This window comes from Schistocerca gregaria, chromosome 7 (assembly GCF_023897955.1).
Source record: "Schistocerca gregaria isolate iqSchGreg1 chromosome 7, iqSchGreg1.2, whole genome shotgun sequence".
Taxonomy (NCBI): Eukaryota; Metazoa; Arthropoda; class Insecta; order Orthoptera; family Acrididae; genus Schistocerca; species Schistocerca gregaria.
The window spans coordinates 482614886-482633491 of NC_064926.1; the positions used below are offsets into that span (position 1 = coordinate 482614886).

Here is an 18606-nt window from a genome sequence, read left to right on the forward strand (position 1 = left end):
CGTCAGAGTTACGCGATACGGAACGCCAAGGCTCTGAATGACCCGTATAAGTGTTGACTCTGTCTGTTATGACCTCGATTTTCTGCTAAGGTGAACGCGTCAATAACATCGAATTTCATGGTTACGAACTTTTAAGATTTATTGAAATGCAAGTCTATCTTCATTCTGATTTTTTGTGCTACTACTGAACAGAAAAGTTAAGGGACACATTAAAATTAGTAATATTATTTTTTAAAATACAGCAAATAGAGGAAGCAGAAGTGAGTATAGACATCTAAAAAAAGAGATGCATAACTAGAGGAAAAATAGATGCAGCCTGCAGGAATCCAGGAAAAATTACAAAAATGGTTCAAATGGCTCTGAGCACTATGGAACTTAACTTCTCAGGTCATTAGTCCCCTAGAACTTAGAACTACTTAAACCTACTATCCTAAGGACATCACACACATCCATGCCCGAAGCAGGATTCGAGCCTGCGACCGTAGCGGTCTCGCGGTTCCAGACTGTAGCGCCTAGAACCGCACGGCCACTCCGGCCGGCGGAAAATTACAGAGACCTCTGGAAAACAGAGAAGCAGCTGTATGAATACAGTGTCAAGAGCTCAGATGTCAAGCCGTTACTAAGCAAAATTAGGAAAGCTGAAAGGTGGAGAGAATATACAGAACAGGTATCCAAGGGAAATGAACTTGAAGGTGGTATTACAGAAAGAAACAGAAGCTAGATGAAGATGAGTTGGGAGTTATGATACTATGAGAAAAATTTTGAGAGAGCACAGAAAGACGTAAGTCATAACAATGTCTCTGGAGTAGACATACCTTCTGCTTATTGTGATCCTTGGGAGATCGAACTATGACAAAAACGAAATTACGGCACCTGGTGTGGAAGGTATATGAGACGTACTTTAAGAAAAATATAATAATTACAATTGCAAAGAAAGCAGATGCTGACAGGTGTAAATATTAGCGAACTATCAATGTAATAGGTCATAGTTGCAAAATACTGGCACGAATTACTTACGGAAAAAGAAAAAACTGTGGGAAGCTGAGCTTGGGGTTCGGGAGAAACGTAGAAACACGCGAGGCAACAGTGACCGCAAGAATTATCTTAGAAGATGGGTTAATGAAAGGCAAACCTACGTCCATAGCATTATCGACAGCTTTTGACAATGTTGACTTGAATACACTCTTTAAAATTCTTAAAGGTAGCAAGGATAAAGTATAGGGAGCGATAGGCTGTTTACAACTTGTACGTAAATCAGACTGCAGTTATAAGAGTCGAAGAACATGAGAGGGAAGCAATAGTTGAGAAGGGATTGAGACAGTGTTGTAGCTTCTCCCCGACGTTATTAAATCTGAACATGGAGCAAGCAGTAAAGGAAACGAAGGAAATGTTTGGAAGAAGAATTAAAGCTTAGGGAAAGGAAATAAAAACCTGGAAGTTTGTCGATGACACTGTAATACTATCAGAGACAGCAAAGAATTTTGGAGAACTGTTGAACAGAAGGCTTGGTGTTGATGTCTTCAGAAGAGCTCTTAAGATGAACATCAACAAAAGTAAAACAAGGGCAACGGAACAGACTCGCATTAAATCAGGTGATGTAGATGGAATTACATTAGGAAATGAGAAATTAAAAGTAGAACGTGTGTGCTGTTAGTTGGTAGTAAAATATTAGATGGAGGCAGTACAAAGATAACCTGGTACACTATTAAGTTGTGCTCTGCTCTGTCAGTGCAGTCCTTGCTGAACAGTGGCCATATTAGACAAGGGACATTGTTGTTTCACTGGCTGCAGTAGAGGCAGTTTGAGCACACGCGTTCTACCGTCAAGTCGGAAATGGTTTTAGTTTAAGTTCACTTCCTCCCCCCCCTCTCCCCCCTTTTCATCAGGTATAGAAGCGGTATATCTCCTATAGTTATTGTGTGAGACTGCGTATTGCTTGGGGCAGCCATTTGTTTTCCGTTCATTTCCATACCATCGGTGTTTTGCGATTTGTCAGTTTATGTACTATAGCGTCTAGCGACCTGCATGACGGACATGTGGGTGACATCCATCGGTTCACCTATATACACAGGATTCACACGCGGTATGCTAAACCAACACAAGATGCAGGCGCAATCCCTATAGCGAAATGGAACTTTGTACGCATGTTCAAGATGCGGAACACACGCGCATGCTGGAGTGGCTCTGCTAGGAGACGTAGCTAAGGGAGTCGTGCTAGAGCCAACCTTACGTAGACTTTGCCCCTGAGTGCAATCAGATATTAGCTGGTACCACCGCCCTCTCTCCCCCCCCCCCTACTATCTGTCCCCCCCTCCCCCCAATCAACCACCAAACTACCACCAACTTAAGCGCCTAAATTAACTGTAGAATGACTTTTCTTGGAATATTATTATTTTTAAAATGATGAAAGATGAGTAATATTTGGTGTGTGTGTGTGTGTGTGTGTGTGTGTGTGTGTGTGTGTGTGTGTGTGTGTGTGTGTGTGTATTAGAATGAACGACGAAAGAATTTGTGACTCATCGCAAGTGCTACCCATAACTCCTTCTCAAAAACGAAAGCTAACTATCCACAGTGAGGGGCAGACATTTGTTACAAAACGTACTTCATCTGCATCACTCCTCTACATTGTGGCATTTGCTTGACCTGCACACTGCAACCCCATTTAAAATAAAATAATTTCGGACTGTACTCACTGTTCGTACATCAGTTCATTGCAGTACTCCTTACTTCTGAACTGGCAGAAATTGGACGACTTCAGGCTGTTAATACCTTGTGCCTAACCACTCTTATAATAATAATAATAATAATAATAATAATACTGTGTGCAGCACTATAGTAGCCCTTACGTAGTTACTGCCGTATCGTGCAATTCATTTATCTCTCTTTCACGAAGCGAGCAATGACGCAATTTCTGCACTACTACAGGTGGTGGTGGTGGTGGTGGTGGTGGTGGTGGTTAGTGTTTAACGTCCCGTCTACAACGAGGTCATTAGAGACGGAGCGCAAGCTCGGGTTAGGGAAGGATTGGGAAGGAAATCGGCCGTGCCCTTTCAAAGGAACCATCCCGGCATTTGCCTGAAGCGATTTAGGGAAATCACGGAAAACCTAAATCAGGATGGCCGGAGACGGGATTGAACCGTCGTCCTCCCGAATGCGAGTCCAGTGTGCTAACCACTGCGCCACCTCGCTCGGTACTACTACAGGTATTACCTACAGTTTGGAGAAGGTATTTTGTTGAGATATTTGGCATTTTTTGCGTATCTGTCTTATTTTCATCATCAGCGATGTACGGAACAAAGCACAAAAAATTTGTGTAGTGGGTAGACTACGTGAGGAATTTGTAACCTCCACCGCATTAATGCTACTAACTGAGAAAAAGTTGTTATTCATAACTTACATAATCAATGCTACAGTCTTACAAAATTGTGATAATCGTAATGATCTTTTGAAAATAATCTAGTTTCGTGACTGAAACACAATTGAATCGTTTAGTATTTACCCATCAGAAAATTTCATTTTACTCCTCAGGCTTTAATTACTCCCAGGCTGCGAACCACTCTGCTAGAGAAAGTGTAAGACTGTCTTGACTTCATCAGAACAACACTGAGATGTACCCGATCTTTTGCCTGCAGCCATGCATTTACTTTAGTAAAATAATTGTACAGTTCTGAGGTCCAGCATGCCGGTAACAAAGGTACAGCCTCACTGGTCACACGAGTTTCAGCAGTAACTCCGGTGTTACCAGTACAGCTTGTATCTGAACACACTGAACACACTGAACACATTCTCTTACCTCCACCGGAGGCACTGAAATACTCGATTAATCGTTTCGATGCACTCTTCAACATTTATAACTTTGGTGTTGCTCTATAAACATTACACACCATTTCTAAGTGGTAGCAAGGCAGCTATAAACGGATGCACAATACCACAAAGTACGAAATTCCACATTTTCATGTTTGTGCATGTAAATTGTAATTGCTTTGGTTACTAAGGGACTCAGAAATTAAGCGATCAAACAGTTCCTATTACGTATAAAATACAATTTATATTATGTAAGTGTATAAGATCCATAATGGACTAGCACTGAATGATAAACGCTTCTAACTGGAGCATTCGTCGGCTGCGAGTGTGTCTCTCACACGTTCATTTACATTTCTTTCCCTGCCAATACTACGAATACTACCGGTAATTCTGCCATGTACTACGTCATTTTTGTTGTGTACCAGAACTACCGAACTGTAGCTTCAGTAGAACGCAATTCTAACCGGAGCACATGTTACTCCCGGAACGGAAAACGTAAAATCGTGTTATACGAGTACGCAGTACCGGTGCATGCCGGCCCCTACTGAAGCGGTGATAATGTCCATACTCCCGGAGTTACATTGACCACCATTACTCTAAAGTAGCGCACTTGTGTTTCATTATTGGGACTCGTTTCGTAACTCCACTTGAACTGAAAAGGATACTTTTTCGAAGCTTCTCACCATCGTTCAAAAAGATATCTGCTGGCAAGATATAAGCAAGATGTAGTCCATAAAACCAAGAGGCAGGTATATATTGGACATTAAAATTGCTACACCACGAACATGACGTGCTACAGACGCGAAATTTTACCGACAGGAAGAAGATGCTGTGGTATGCAAATGATTAGCTTTTCAGAGTATTCACACAAGGCTGGCGCCGCTGGCAACACCTACAACGTGCTGACATGAGGAAAGTTTCCAACCGGTTTCTCATACACAAACGGCAGTTGACCGGCGTTGCCTGATGAAACGTTGTTCTGATGCCTCGTGTAGGGAGGAGAAATGCGTACCATCACTTTTCCGTCTCTGTTAAAGGTCGGATTGTAGCCTATCGTGATTGCGGTTTGTCGTATCGCGACATTGCTGCTGGCGTTGGTCGAGATCCAATGACTGTTAGCAAGATATGGAATCGGTGGGTTCAAGAGGGTAATACGGGACGCCGTGCTGGATCCCAACGGCTTCGTATCACTAGCAGTCGAGATGACAGGCATCTTATCCGCATGGCTGTAACGGACCGTGCAGCCACGTCTCGATCCCTGAGTCAACAGATGGGGACGTTTGCAAGACAATAAACATCTGCACGAACAGTTCGACGACGTTTGCAGCAGCATGGACTATCAGCTCGGAGAACATGGCTGCGGTTACCCTTGACGCTGCAACAAAGACAGGAGCGCCTGCGATTGTGTACTCAACGACGAACCTGGGTGCACGAATGGTAAAACGTCATTTTTTTGCATGAATCCAGCGAAACCCTACATTTCAGCACGTTAATGCACGACCGCATGTTGCAGGTCCTGAAGGGACTTTTCTGGATACAGAAAATGTGCGACTGCTGCCTTGGCCAGCACATTCTCCACATCTGTCATCAGTTGAAAACGTCTGGTCAATGGTGGCCGAGCAACTGGCTCGTCACAATACGCCAGCCACTACTCCTGATGAACTGTGGTATCGTGTTGAAGCTGCGTGGGCAGCTGTACCTGTACACGCCATCCAAGCTCCGTTCGACTGAATGCCCTGGCGTATCAAGGCCGTTATTACGGCCAGAGGTGGTTGTTCTGGGTACTGATTTCTCAGGATCTATGCACCCAAATTGCGTGAAAATATAATCACATGTCAGTTGTAGTATAATATATTTGTCCAATGAATACCCGCGTTTATCATCTGCATTTTTTCTTGGTGTAGCAATTTCAATGGCCATTATATATATATATATATATATATATATATATATATATATATATATATATATATATAGTGTTTGAAAGTAGCAAAAACTTTTAGCGTGTGATTTTCGTGTCATGTTAAAATTTCTGGCTACTGAGGAAACATTCCAGTCGCTGAAGTGTGCAACAAAATTTGCGGCGAATGCATTATTTATAATAAATAACATCGAATATTCCGGGTAATATTTTTATTAAGGTAATAAGAGAGACCCAAATCCTTTTAGAAAACGAAAGGTGAAAAAAATTGCAAGTAATTAGATGCTATCTTTCTCACCGCATCTTACAACTGTACCAACCACACTGCGGCTTCGAAATTGCAGCTGCGTCTCAGATATATGGTATACATTGTGCAAAGACTGTATCTACAGATCTCATTATTTGATGTTTAACTATGACAAACTGTACCAAACACGACGCGGTTTTGATGCATGACGTTAATAGCATGAAACAGGGGTAGCTTCTAACTACGGATATGTAGTTTCCTGTCATTTTATTATAACAAAGTGTCCCTAAAACGGTAAGTTTTCAGGAGTTCCTCAATGTGCTGACGCTTTAAAACGGCTTTTATTCATACCACGTACTCTATAATAAAAGAAACACCAAATACAATATGGCGTCTCCGAGTTCTGTTTGTGACGTAAAACTCATGTCGCTCGTCATTGGTCACGTTGCTATACCGGAGGCAAAAATCTGACATGCCAGATTCTTTATTTCGCGCTTCGCAATGTAGTGGAACATGTAATTGGATGCTGTGGCGTAACCATCTCTTCGTCCACGAACGTTTTCACGTTCTGTAGGAGAACGGCTTAACCTACAGTGAGTCCTAAAAGTATTCGTCTAGCTTCATATCTTTTAGAAAACAAGTCTGTGTAACATGAAAAGAAATGTATACAAAATCTAAAGAGCCTGTTGCCCCACTCTATCGCCTGTTCTGGTTCGGAACGGCGCCGATACAGAGCAATTAGCGCCATGGGCCGTAAGGGTAGTGAGACGACGCTGATCGAAAGGAAACTCATTCTGCGCTTACATAATGAGTGCAAATCTTCCTACGAGATTGCTAAAGTAGTAGACCTCGATCGACGGTTCAGTCGATAATAGATCGATTTTGCGCAACAAAATCATTAAGAAACCAACCACGTACCGGACGCCCTCACAGTGTGACTGATGCAGACGTGAGGTTTATCATGAGGGAAATAAAGAAGAAACCTAAGATCAGCTTTCTTAAGTAGGCTGGGGAGTTTGAGTCTAGGGGAAAGAAGGTATGTACCAACACAATCAGAAATACCTTCAAAACGTATGGGTATCACGGCCTGGTAGCGCGAATGAAATTTTGGGTCAGTGAACAGAATTGAAAGAAACGTCTTCATTTTGAGTTGGAACATAGATTCAAAAAGGAAGACTTTTGGAATAGAGTAATATTTTCTGATGAGAATAAATGTAACGTATTCGGGTCGGATGGTAGGTGAATGGTGTGGCGTAAGAAGAATGCGGAGATGTTGCCACGAAATCTTGTGCCAACGGTTAGACACAGTGGTGACTCCCTGATGGTGTGGGGCTGTATGAATGCTGCAGGTGTTGGAAAATTACGTTTCATTGAAGGTGCAATGGATCACCATATGTATATCAACATTTTAAAGGACAGTCTGAATCCTAGCGCCGAAAAATTAGGTCTGTAAGGAAATTACATTTTTGAACAAGATAACGACCCAAAGCCTACGGCTCTAAATACAAGGCTGTGGCTCCTGTACAATACCCCAAAACAACTTAACAGCCCTCCTCCCAGCCCTGACACTAAGTCTATTGAACACCTTTGGAAAGTACTCGAAGATAGCATCAGGAGAAGACACATTTCTAACAAGAGAGACCTAAGAGAAGCACTTTAAGACGAATGGGACAAAATTCAGCCTTTCTGACGGCAAACTAGGTCAAGTCGATGCCCAGGCGACTACAAGCAGTAATAGCTGCAAAGGGACACTCCACTAAATATTAACTTTTGTAATTGAAATCATATTTTCAGACCGTAAATTTAAAAAGAAATGAGTGGACGAATACTTTTTGAAGTAGCCCTTGAATAAATTCTTCATTTTGCCAAATTTCTTATCGCTATGGATGTATTTATTTCCTTGCCGGCCGGTGTGGAAGAGCGGTTCGAGGCGCTTCAGTCTGGAACCGCACTGCTGCTGCGGTCGCAGGTTTGGGTCCTGCCTCGGGCATGGATGTGTGTGATGTCCTTAGGTTTAAGTATTTCTAAGTTCTAGGGGGCTGATGTCCTCAGATGTTTAGTCCCACAGTGCTCAGAGCCATTTGAACCTGCATCTGGCATGGATGTGTGCGATGTCCTTAGGTTAGTTAGGTTTAAACAGTTCTAAGTTCTAGGGACTGATGACCGCAGATGTTAAGTCCCATAGTGCTCAGAGCCATTTATTTATCTCCTCCCCCACAAATAAAAATGGCTTACCAAGGTTCGTTGCATATAACTGGGTGTTCACATTTTGTTTTCCCTTCCTTTCACGTGACATATACTTAGTTTTTTTAAATACAAATAGACGAATACTTTTTGGACTCATTGTATGTCTTACTGGCGTGCTACTTGCAGCAAATGGTTCTGTCTCTTCCACCTCCGGTTAGCAGGCCGCATGTTGGCATGACGGAAGATTATGTTTTGGATCTCGAAGATATCTTAGTATGTGTGCACAAATACATCGGAAGTTCTCTTGCTGCCTGGAGGAAGTTGGAAGCTCCGACTGCAACGACTCGAAAGAAAACTCCTTCGTAGCGGATTCCTTTATTAGCGAGAGGAAGGAAATCATTTCGACACTCGTAAAGCGGCAGCGCTCGTGAGAAGGCTACTGGCTCACTAGCGCTGCCCCTGCGGGCATACTGTAAAACTCAAAGAGCGGCTCATCAAAAATTCTCCATCACGGCGTAGCTGTTAGCCAGGTGAGTGAGTAAAGGCCGCAAAGTTGGAACAAAGTTTAATGCGTCCGTACGCTGCGCAGAACGGACGGTGAATATTCAAGGCGTTATTAGCCAGTGCGGTCGCGCTGATCGCTCTATCCATTGTGTGTGTAGGTGTGTTTGTGCGTGTGCGTGTTTTCCCTACTAGCCGCTTGTCACGTCACGAGCTATGGCCACAGTGTACCGCAGCAAAAAAGAAATGCTTGCAAGTATGTACTGATGCACTGTTTGGATAAGGCCCTGTCGCCTTTGTATACGCAATACTTTATCCCCATAATCTGTGAGCCTGTCGCGGTCCAGCGATTTACGCCCAACTTCACTGCATTCCGTATCCTATCTATGCTGTTAATCTTACACGCGCAGCGTGTCCAAGACAAAAGCGCCCCGCTCCATCAACGACAAGCTGTGGTTTTACTTTTTCCGGTTCACCCGACCTTTCCATCACCTGACGGATGTGATTAATTGCCATAGCTGCAGTTCTTGCTTCAAATTGATGGGCAGGTACTCAAGTGTGAAATACAGAATAATCATGGTAATCATGCACATGAAGGTGTAGACGAGTGTTTTTTCGTAATGAGAAAGTCAGCTTCATGTTACGCGACTGCGTCGTCTGTAAACTGTATCACAGGGCTACAGACTTTTTCCGCCAACCCATTCATACACAGGGTAAGGCAGGCAATACAAGTCACTCCAGATACATCCACAATTAGAAAGTATACTAAGGTGTGTTTTCGTTGAGTTACAGTGAATGATGTCGTGCATTTCTAAGGTACGAAAGTAATTTTTAATGTTTATAGCTGCTGAATTATGACAGCAACTTAGTTTTTACAGTTCCGTACCTCAATGTGTAAAAACAGAACTCTTATAGGATCAGTTTTCCGTTCGTTTCCGTGTCAGTCTGTTCGACTGTTAAAAACTGTTTTTCTGAGGAACGGGTAGATGTATTGAGTTGAAATTTATGTCACGTACTGTGACCTATGGTCCCTTCACGGCGTAAACCATTGGGTAAGTCAATGCAATCAAATGATAATCATTTACGTCACATATTTTAATACTCGCAAGGTCACTCATCAAAACCTATAGGGTATTTCCTGCTGCCCTAGAGTCACGAAATTTGGCAAACCCGGAGATTTCACAATACAACCAAAGGCAAAAATCCGAAAACTGTAACTTTGTAATTATATCACATGAAACTTTTTTTGTCATTTGTTACCTGACTGTCAGTCCGTCAGTCTGTTAAGACCCCCCCCCCCCCTCCTTTTTTTTTTAGGAACGAGTAGACGTATCACATTCAAATTTATGTCAGTTACTTAGATCCATGGTACATTGGCGGTGTAAAAAACTGAAGCTTTTACGTCAATGAAGTCAAAAGCTACGACCATTGATGTAACATATTTTGATACTCGCTAAGTCGCTCATCAAAACCTATACGGCACTATCCGTTGGACTAGAATAACGGAATTTGGCAACAAGCAGCGTGTCACAGTACAGCCAAAGCAAAAACTCTGGAAACTGTAATTTTTTTTGTCATTTGTTATCTGACTGACAGTATGCCCGTCCGTTTGCTAAGACCGACTTTTCTTAGGAACGGGAAGACGTATCGCACTGAAATTTGTCACATACTAAGGTCCATGGTCCCTTGGCGATGTAAAAACTTGAAGTCTCTAGGTCATTGAAATCAAAACATAAGACCTCTTACGTCACATATTTGATACTCGCGAACTCAGTCATCAAAACAGATACCATACTTCCCGTTGGCACAGAAAGCTATAATTATATTAGAAGAAAACATTTGTCATTTTTTATCTGATTGTTCGTCCGTCTGTTAAGGGCCCGTTTTCTCAGGAACGGGTAGATGTTATCAGGTAGAAATGTATGTGACATACTAAGGTTTATTCGCCCTTAGCGGTGAAATAGCTGCTGAGAATTTCTCCGGGTTGTATGGCCGTGGGCCATGGAACTCTTCAATCCCTGACGTTTCGCCCAAGGCTACGTTGGACATCTTCGGAGGTGCTCCTGGCTGTGCTGAGTCTTGCCGACTGACGAGCTGGAAGTCGAAGAGCGGCCTAAATACCGTGGAAAGTCGGCGTGGTCTGGATTTCACGTGATAGCAGAGATAAATATTGTCAAAGAGGAATTTTTTTAAACTATCGATTATAGTACGTCAAAGATAAAAACTTACCATCGATTCTGTAGCACCACAGCAGTTGAAACATCCGGGAGTGAAAGCCTTCATTGTATGGTGAAATAACAGTAAGCTTCTGAGTGGATGCAGCCAAAAGATACGGCTATTTACGTCACAAATTTTGATGCTAGCAAACTCACTCATCAGAAATTATAGACTATTCCTCGAAAGTTTGTTTCACATACAATTTGAAATGCCATAGCTACTTGCACTAATCGTTCCTGGAAATCTGGTGATGGATAAATTCCGAAACACGTCTTATGATCAAAAAAGGCATTCCTCGCGTGATGTATGACTTTTACCATTTGAATCCAGCCAGCCTAAATGGAGAACTACTGATTATTATAAGAATGATCGCCTGCCTCCTGCAGGACTTTATGTCACATTTACATGATTGAAATTAAAACCCGAAAATCTTGGAGTCTCTGGGACTGATGTCTTGCTAGTATCAGTGTCTATAACAGGCAAGATTCTGATCAAGATTCTGGATTCCGGGAATGTATGAACTGTCTTTGCGCCTAATTAAGTTTGTACGGAACCCTACACACATATCAACAAAAGTGTTGCATCACCCGTATTTGTCGTGCTGGCGTGTTGCTAGTGTCACTGTTCCAGTACCGATACAAGGGTCATTTCTTAGTGTGTAAACGTACACACAGTTACCTTGAGCGTTACCTACGGGTAGCACACCCTACTCGAATGGATTTCAGCTGAAAGTGTAGCACCAGTAGGGAAGCGGCAGAAGTGTCTGTGGAACAGTAGAGTGAACATCCACCATCACCATCATCGATGAAGAACATTCGCGAGCAGTGATCGTGTGCGCATCACGTTACGTGCAGGAATGTTGTCAACCAGAGAAGTAGCGTTGCCGCCTCTGGATCACGGGGTCCCAGGTTCGATTTCCGGCCGGGTTGCGGTTTTTCTCTGCCTGGTGACTGGGTGTCTGTGTTGTCATAATTTCATCATCATCATCATCATCATCATCATCATTCGTGACAGTGGCTAGTTTGGATTATGGAAAATTCGGGCTGTCTAAAAATTGGGACTTTGTATGGGCACTGATGACCGTGCAGGTGAGCGCCCCACAAACCAAACATCGTCATCAACCAGGGAAGTTGAGGAGGGTCGTCAACCAGGGAGGTTGAGGAGGCTTCTCAACCAGGGAAGTCGCTTCACGTGTGCACCGGAGAGTCAACATGATATGGTGCGGACATGTTGATAGGTAGCGTTGAGTACTTACATTGCACAGGCCTTTCGAGTTCGTCAGGTGCACATGACGATCGTTATCTACAACATTTGAATCAAAAGAACCGTAGGGTGAGTGCTCCAGAAACGAATTCCGCGTTCGAAGAGGCTGCAGGACGTCATGTATCGCAGCGAGCTGCTAGGAGATGATTGCATGATGTGAATCTTCATTCCAAGCGATTATGACGGGCACCATGTCGTACGCAACAACACAACGAACTTCATTACAGGTGAGCAAGAACTCACGCAGAGTGGACGCTCCGAGATTGGCGTCGTGTCTTGTTTACAAACGAAACTCGGATCCGTTTGCACCCTGACAATCGCAAACAGCGTGGTTAGGGACAACGACTGCAGCTGTGTGTCTGCATGTGCAACAGGGTGGCGGTGGAGTGATAATGGCCTCGCTTGGGGCCCCTGCACACTCTTCGTGTTTGTTTAGGGCAATCTCACTGCTCTACAGTGCAGGGACGAGATTCTGCAACCAATTGTGGGACCGTACCGCCAACAGTTTCATCTTGAAGGATGGTAACGCACCTGCTAATCGTGCTGTTCTCTTAAACACGTTTCTTCAGCATAGCAGGATAACGAAAACAGGATGGCCTACTACTCCCCGGACTTGATCACAACCGACCATATAAAGGATCGATTGAAATTAGGGCTGCTAGGTATTCGGATTTCTCCGTTCGTGTCCCATCACATATATACAAGACAAGCCTGACAGGCTTTTGTTACGCTTTACAGCGATGAAACAGAGGACGCACGATCAAGCCTCTTTCCAAGCTAATGGGGTAAGCTCGAGGAAGAAGTGTAAGGTGAAATGAGGAGATGTACCATGAGGGTATATACAGGGTGTTTCAAAAATGACCGGTATATTTGAAAGGGCAAGAAAAACTAAACGAGCAGCGGTAGAAATACACCGTTTGTTGCAATATGCTTGGGACAAGAGTACATTTTCAGGTGGACAAACTTTCAAAATTACAGTAGTTACAATTTTCAACAACAAATGGCGCTGCAAGTGATGTGAAAGATATAGAAGACAACGCAGTCTGTGGGTGCGCCATTCTGTATGTCGTCTTTCTGCTGTAAGCGTGTGCTGTTCACAACGTGCAAGTGTGCTGTGGACAACATGGTTTATTCCTTAGAACAGAGGATTTTTCTGGTGTTAGAATTCCACCGCCTAGAACACAGTGTTGTTGCAACAAGACGAAGTTTTCAACGGAGGTTTAATGTAACCAAAGGACCGAAAAGCGATACAATAAAGGATCTGTTTGAAAAATTTCAACGGACTGGGAACGTGACGGATGAACGTGCTGGAAAGGTAGGGCGACCACGTACAGCAACCACAGAGGGCAACGCGTAGCTAGTGCAGCAGGTGATCCAACAGCGGCCTCGGGTTTCCGTTCGCCGTGTTGCAGGTGCGGTCCAAATGACGCCAACGTCCACGTATCGTCTCATGCGCCAGAGTTTACACCTCTATCCATACAAAATTCAAACGCGGCAACCCCTCAGCACCGCTACCATTGCTGCACGAGAGACATTCGCTAACGATATAGTGCACAGGATTGATGACGGCGATATGCATGTGGACAGCATTTGGTTTACTGACGAAGCTTTTTTTTACCTGGATGGCTTCGTCAATAAACAGAACTGGCGCATATGGGGAACCGAAAAACCCCATGTTGCAGTCCCATCGTCCCTGCATCCTCAAAAAGTACTGGTCTGGGCCGCCATTTCTTCCAAAGGAATCATTGGCCCATTTTTTCAGATCCGAAACGATTACTGCATCACGCTATCTAGACATTCTTCGTCAATTTGTGGCAGTGCAAACTGCCTTAGACGACACTGCGAACACCTCGTGGTTTATGCAAGATGTTGCCCGGCCACATCGCACGGCCGACGTCTTTAATTTCCTGAATGAATATTTCGATGATCGTGTGATGGCTTTGGGCTATCCGAAACATACAGGAGGCGGCGTGGATTGGCCTCCCTATTCGCCAGACATGAACCCCTGTGACTTCTTTCTGTGGGGACACTTGAAAGACCAGGTGTACCGCCAGAATCCAGAAACAATTGAACAGCTGAAGCAGTACATCTCATCTGCATGTGAAGCCATTCCGCCAGACACGTTGTCAAAGGTTTCGGGTAATTTCATTCAGAGACTACGCCATATTATTGCTACGCGTGGAGGATATGTGGAAAATATCGTACTATAGAGTTTCCCAGACCGCAGGGCCATCTGTTGTTGACAATTGTAACTACTGTAATTTCGAAAGTTTGTCTGCCTGAAAATGTACTGTTGTCCTAAGCATATGCAACAAACGGTGTATTTCTATCACTGCTCGTTTAGTTTGTATTGCCGTTTCAAATATACCGGTCATTTTTGAAATACCCTGTAGTAGAGATATACACCTACAAACCAATGCTATTGTTATATACGCGTCCACTGTTCCTTTAGACTGAACGAGGATACCAGACGAAACTAACAACTACGCTACACGCAGGGCGAACGATGTAATGCCGTGATCAGCCAATGCCAAACCAGGCGGACGAATTTACACCAGACGTGAATAATGTGTGCATGACTTCAGAGACTACTTAAAATCGAGGGCCTATGAATTTAGCACCCAGTTGAACCACTTTTAGTCGATGTCATCAGCTAATGTTCGAGACTGGGAATAAGCAGCAGAAAATGTAGCTGTATTGTCTAGAAAACAAACGTAGAGTTGGATGAGAGTAAATTCTTTGACCAGTGGAAAAATTTCACATTCATGCAACCAAAACGGACGACTCTGATTTTAGAAGGGTTCTGGCACAGAAAAAATTTACAGGTTACTACAAATCAGAACATAATGAAGGTAATAATGCGGAATTATTGAATTTGGCGGAATATTACACTGCAATTCCAGCCCGTAGTGGCAATATCACAAGAGTGTTCTCTTCCACAAGCGCCCTATGGATAAAGGAACACAATGAACTGCAAACCGACACAGTCACAAAGATGATGATGCCGTTGTTGTGTAATTTAAAATTATCTTTTCACGAGCTACACGAAATGATTTCCGAGGAAAATTACGTTCTTGATAAAGTGGTTTCAAATGAGGTATATTAATACAACTACAAACTACACCTCCCGAACAGGCCATGAAGGCCCAAAGATACCGACCGACCGCCGTGTCATCCTCAGCCGTCAATGGATGCGGATATGAAGGGCATGTAGTCAGCACACCGCTCTCCTGGCCGTATGTCAGTTTCCGAGACCGGAGCCGCTACTTCTCAATCAAGGAGCTCCTCAGTTTGCCGCACAAGGGCTGAGTGCACCCCTCTTGCCAACAGCGCTCGGCAGACCGAATGGTCACCCATCCAAGTTCTAGCCAAGCCCGACAGCGCTTAACTTCGGTGATCTGGCGGGAACCGGTGTTACCACTGCAGCAAGGCCGTTGGCGAGACATATTAATACCTAAGTACAAATTGTTATTCCTTTACAAGTCTAACCAAAGTGACCAGAGTTACTGAATATATTTTCATTTTCTATTCCAGAATAGTAATTAATAATTTATTTTGTTAATGAAGAACTGCACTAAGCAGATTCAGAATGATGTAGGCTGCAGTAGGTACTGGGAGATGAAGAAGCTTGCACAGGATAGAGTAGCATGGAGAGGTGCATCAAACCAGTCTCTGGACTGAAGACCACAACAACAACAACAACAACAATGAAGAACTTTCAGTTCATTTTGACATAACACCATATTAGAAAGAAGACTGATCAATTACGAATAGTGAGCGCTTAGTTGCTACCATAATTGCCAAATTGTAAGACTGTTCATTGATTGTTTTTAGTTTTAGTTCATTTAAGGATGATCTCGCGAAAAAATGACTGTAATTTATTATTTATAAACCACTGAAAATGCACACATCGTCAGAAGTTTGGAATATCGTACAGTTCACTGCAATGACTACTTATACTACACCCAGTGAGGTTTGTACAGTACCTTGTTAACAAAATAAACGTAATTCCTCTTGAAAACAAGAACGATTTTACTTGGTTATGAAAAATCATTACAAAACAAAGTAGGCTCTCGCCTAAGTGTACATCTTGAAAGCAAAAACAGTGAAAATATTTATCTAATGATGATCATTATCGGTCTTCAGTAGTGAATTCGTCCTCCCCGCACACAGATGAGTTCTTCCACTCTACGAGGCATGCTCTGGATGAGACCACCAAGTGTACCTTGGGGTATGAGGTCCTATTCCTCAGTGGTACCTTCAGATTGTCAGGTGGATTTGGACGCTGTGCAGTGGCCACCTTCAACAGGTCCCAAGCATGCGCAGTTGCATTCATGTCTGGGACTGTGCTAGTCAATGCGTTCGGTTGATGTTGCGTGTTGGAAGATACCAAGACAATGTTAGAGTATGGTGCAGTCTTGCATTGCCACCAACTGACATGAAGCTGTGACTGACTTCATGCCTGTGGGGCCTAACAATCGTTTGTAGGACCTCTTGTAATTGCCGCCCAGATTACACTTCTCCTTCAAACGGATGGATTTACTGAAAGTATCGGCGTTCCTGATGTTATCTAGCGCTTCTCCATACCCTAACACGCCTAGTGTCCGATCGCAAACAAATCCTGCTCTCGTCAGCTAACTTGACAGTACTCCATTCTGTAATGCTCCAATGTTGGTGTGGAAAAGCCCAGGTCTTTGGATTGCGTCGATTCAGTTGGTTCAATGCAAAATTTTTCTTTGATCTTCTGAAATGTAGATCACCCTGATGCAATCTTCTAACCACTGTTTGATCTGAGATAAAAATCCCTGTTACTCGGGAGAAGTCATTTCCAATATTTTTGGCTGTTTAGATTGGGCTCCTCCGAGCCTACAGTTGGAGGAAACGATTCTGCTTTGGTTTTGTCATTCGAGGACGCCCACTGCGAGGTCTGTCGTTCACACTTCCTGTCTCTCTGTACTTTTTTCACACCTTAGACATACCACTTTAAGTGACGTGTAACCGATATTGCTGTGTACGACCTGCTGAAAGTAAAACCACTATCCTGACTGTCAAAGTGTTGTAGGTATGTTATTGCAGTGTTGAACACAAACCGAATGAAGCTGTCGTTGGTACTGGACAGCTCGCTGTCAGTCACTACTGCAGCGGGATGTTTACATGAGTGGGAAACGGCCACAAAGCATGCCAGTAGTAAACAGCAACCAGCACATGGGCTCTAGCTGGATAATGCATGAAGTGCCTAGATCAATGAGACCTCTAGTAGGGTAGACTACACTTAATGATGGGATTCCAAACTTTTGTTGAGCAGTGTATATCTAACTAACTCTGCTTTTATTTAAAATAGGCCCTCTGGTCTTTTGGGACAAGCTATCAGGCTAAATATAAAGCCGAGTCCGGCTTTTCTATTCTTGAATCAGGCAACCCTAATTCAAAGCGCCTTTTTGGACATCGACAACGACCATCGCGCAGAATCGCCATTGAAGAGTTGGACAATTTGGACCAGTACTGGCTTGATGATCTTATCGAAGGTACGCCACGACATATTCAAGCCTTCGTCCTAGCAAGGGGACGGTACACCACTTATTGACGTTGCTCAGGAGTGCTGTCAAAAAACCCCATGGTAAACACATGATTCTGGCGGTACACTTCTTTTCGCGATCTGGGCACATTTTAAACAAATCTATACGCATGTCTCAGAGCGAATTTTTGTTTTCAGTGTCATAAATTTCGAAGTGAAGGGTTGATGCTAAAATTGTTGATGCATATGGCATTTGAAGGAGACTTCATATTATACTTCAACGGCATGTGTGAAACTAGATCAAATGGTATTATAACAAGATAGCTGCGCAGAAACCCGCCGGCAGGGTAAGAGGTGCAACAAATATATGTCCTGAGTGAGCGGAGTGTGAGCTGATATGAAAATTCCTGGCAGATTCAAACTGTGTGCCGGACCCAGACTCGAACTTGGGACCTTTGCCTTTCACGCGCAATGTGCTCTACCAACTGAGCTACCCAAGTTTGGAACGTAGGAGACGAGGTACTGGCGGAAGTGAAGCTGTGAGGACGGGGCCTGAGTCGTGCTTGGGTAGCTCAGTTGGTAGAGAACTTGCCGGTGAAAGGCAAAGGTCCCAAGTTAGAGTCTCGGTCCAGCACACAGTTTTAATCTGCCAGGAAGTTTCAAATATATGTCCTGCTGTACCAAATATAAACAAACAAGTAAGTGATTGCAGAAATAAGCGAATCATTCCTATTTTCAAGATAGGTTGTCGAACATAACGACGGACCTGTATTACTGACACAGATCTGATGCATAATCTAGTAATTTGAGACATGATTTGGAGACGGAAAATCTCATCTGTATGAATCAGCATGCTATTATACTTTCCGTGAGACTTAGGAGTCACAAATGAGTTAAAATGTGTGCCACAGCTACGACTTCAGCCCTGCTCTCCTGCTTCCTTTTTCTTTT

The 18606-nt window shown here is 43.5% G+C and overlaps 1 protein-coding gene and 1 pseudogene across 3 annotated transcripts in view; both read right to left on the reverse strand.

Moving 5' to 3' along the window:
• LOC126282166 (eye-specific diacylglycerol kinase) overlaps nucleotides 1-18606 on the reverse strand; it is a 1350273-nt gene that overhangs the window by 668238 nt on the left and 663429 nt on the right. The gene's annotated exons all lie outside the window — the stretch shown is intronic.
• Nucleotides 15462-15579, reverse strand: LOC126282663 (5S ribosomal RNA; annotated as a pseudogene).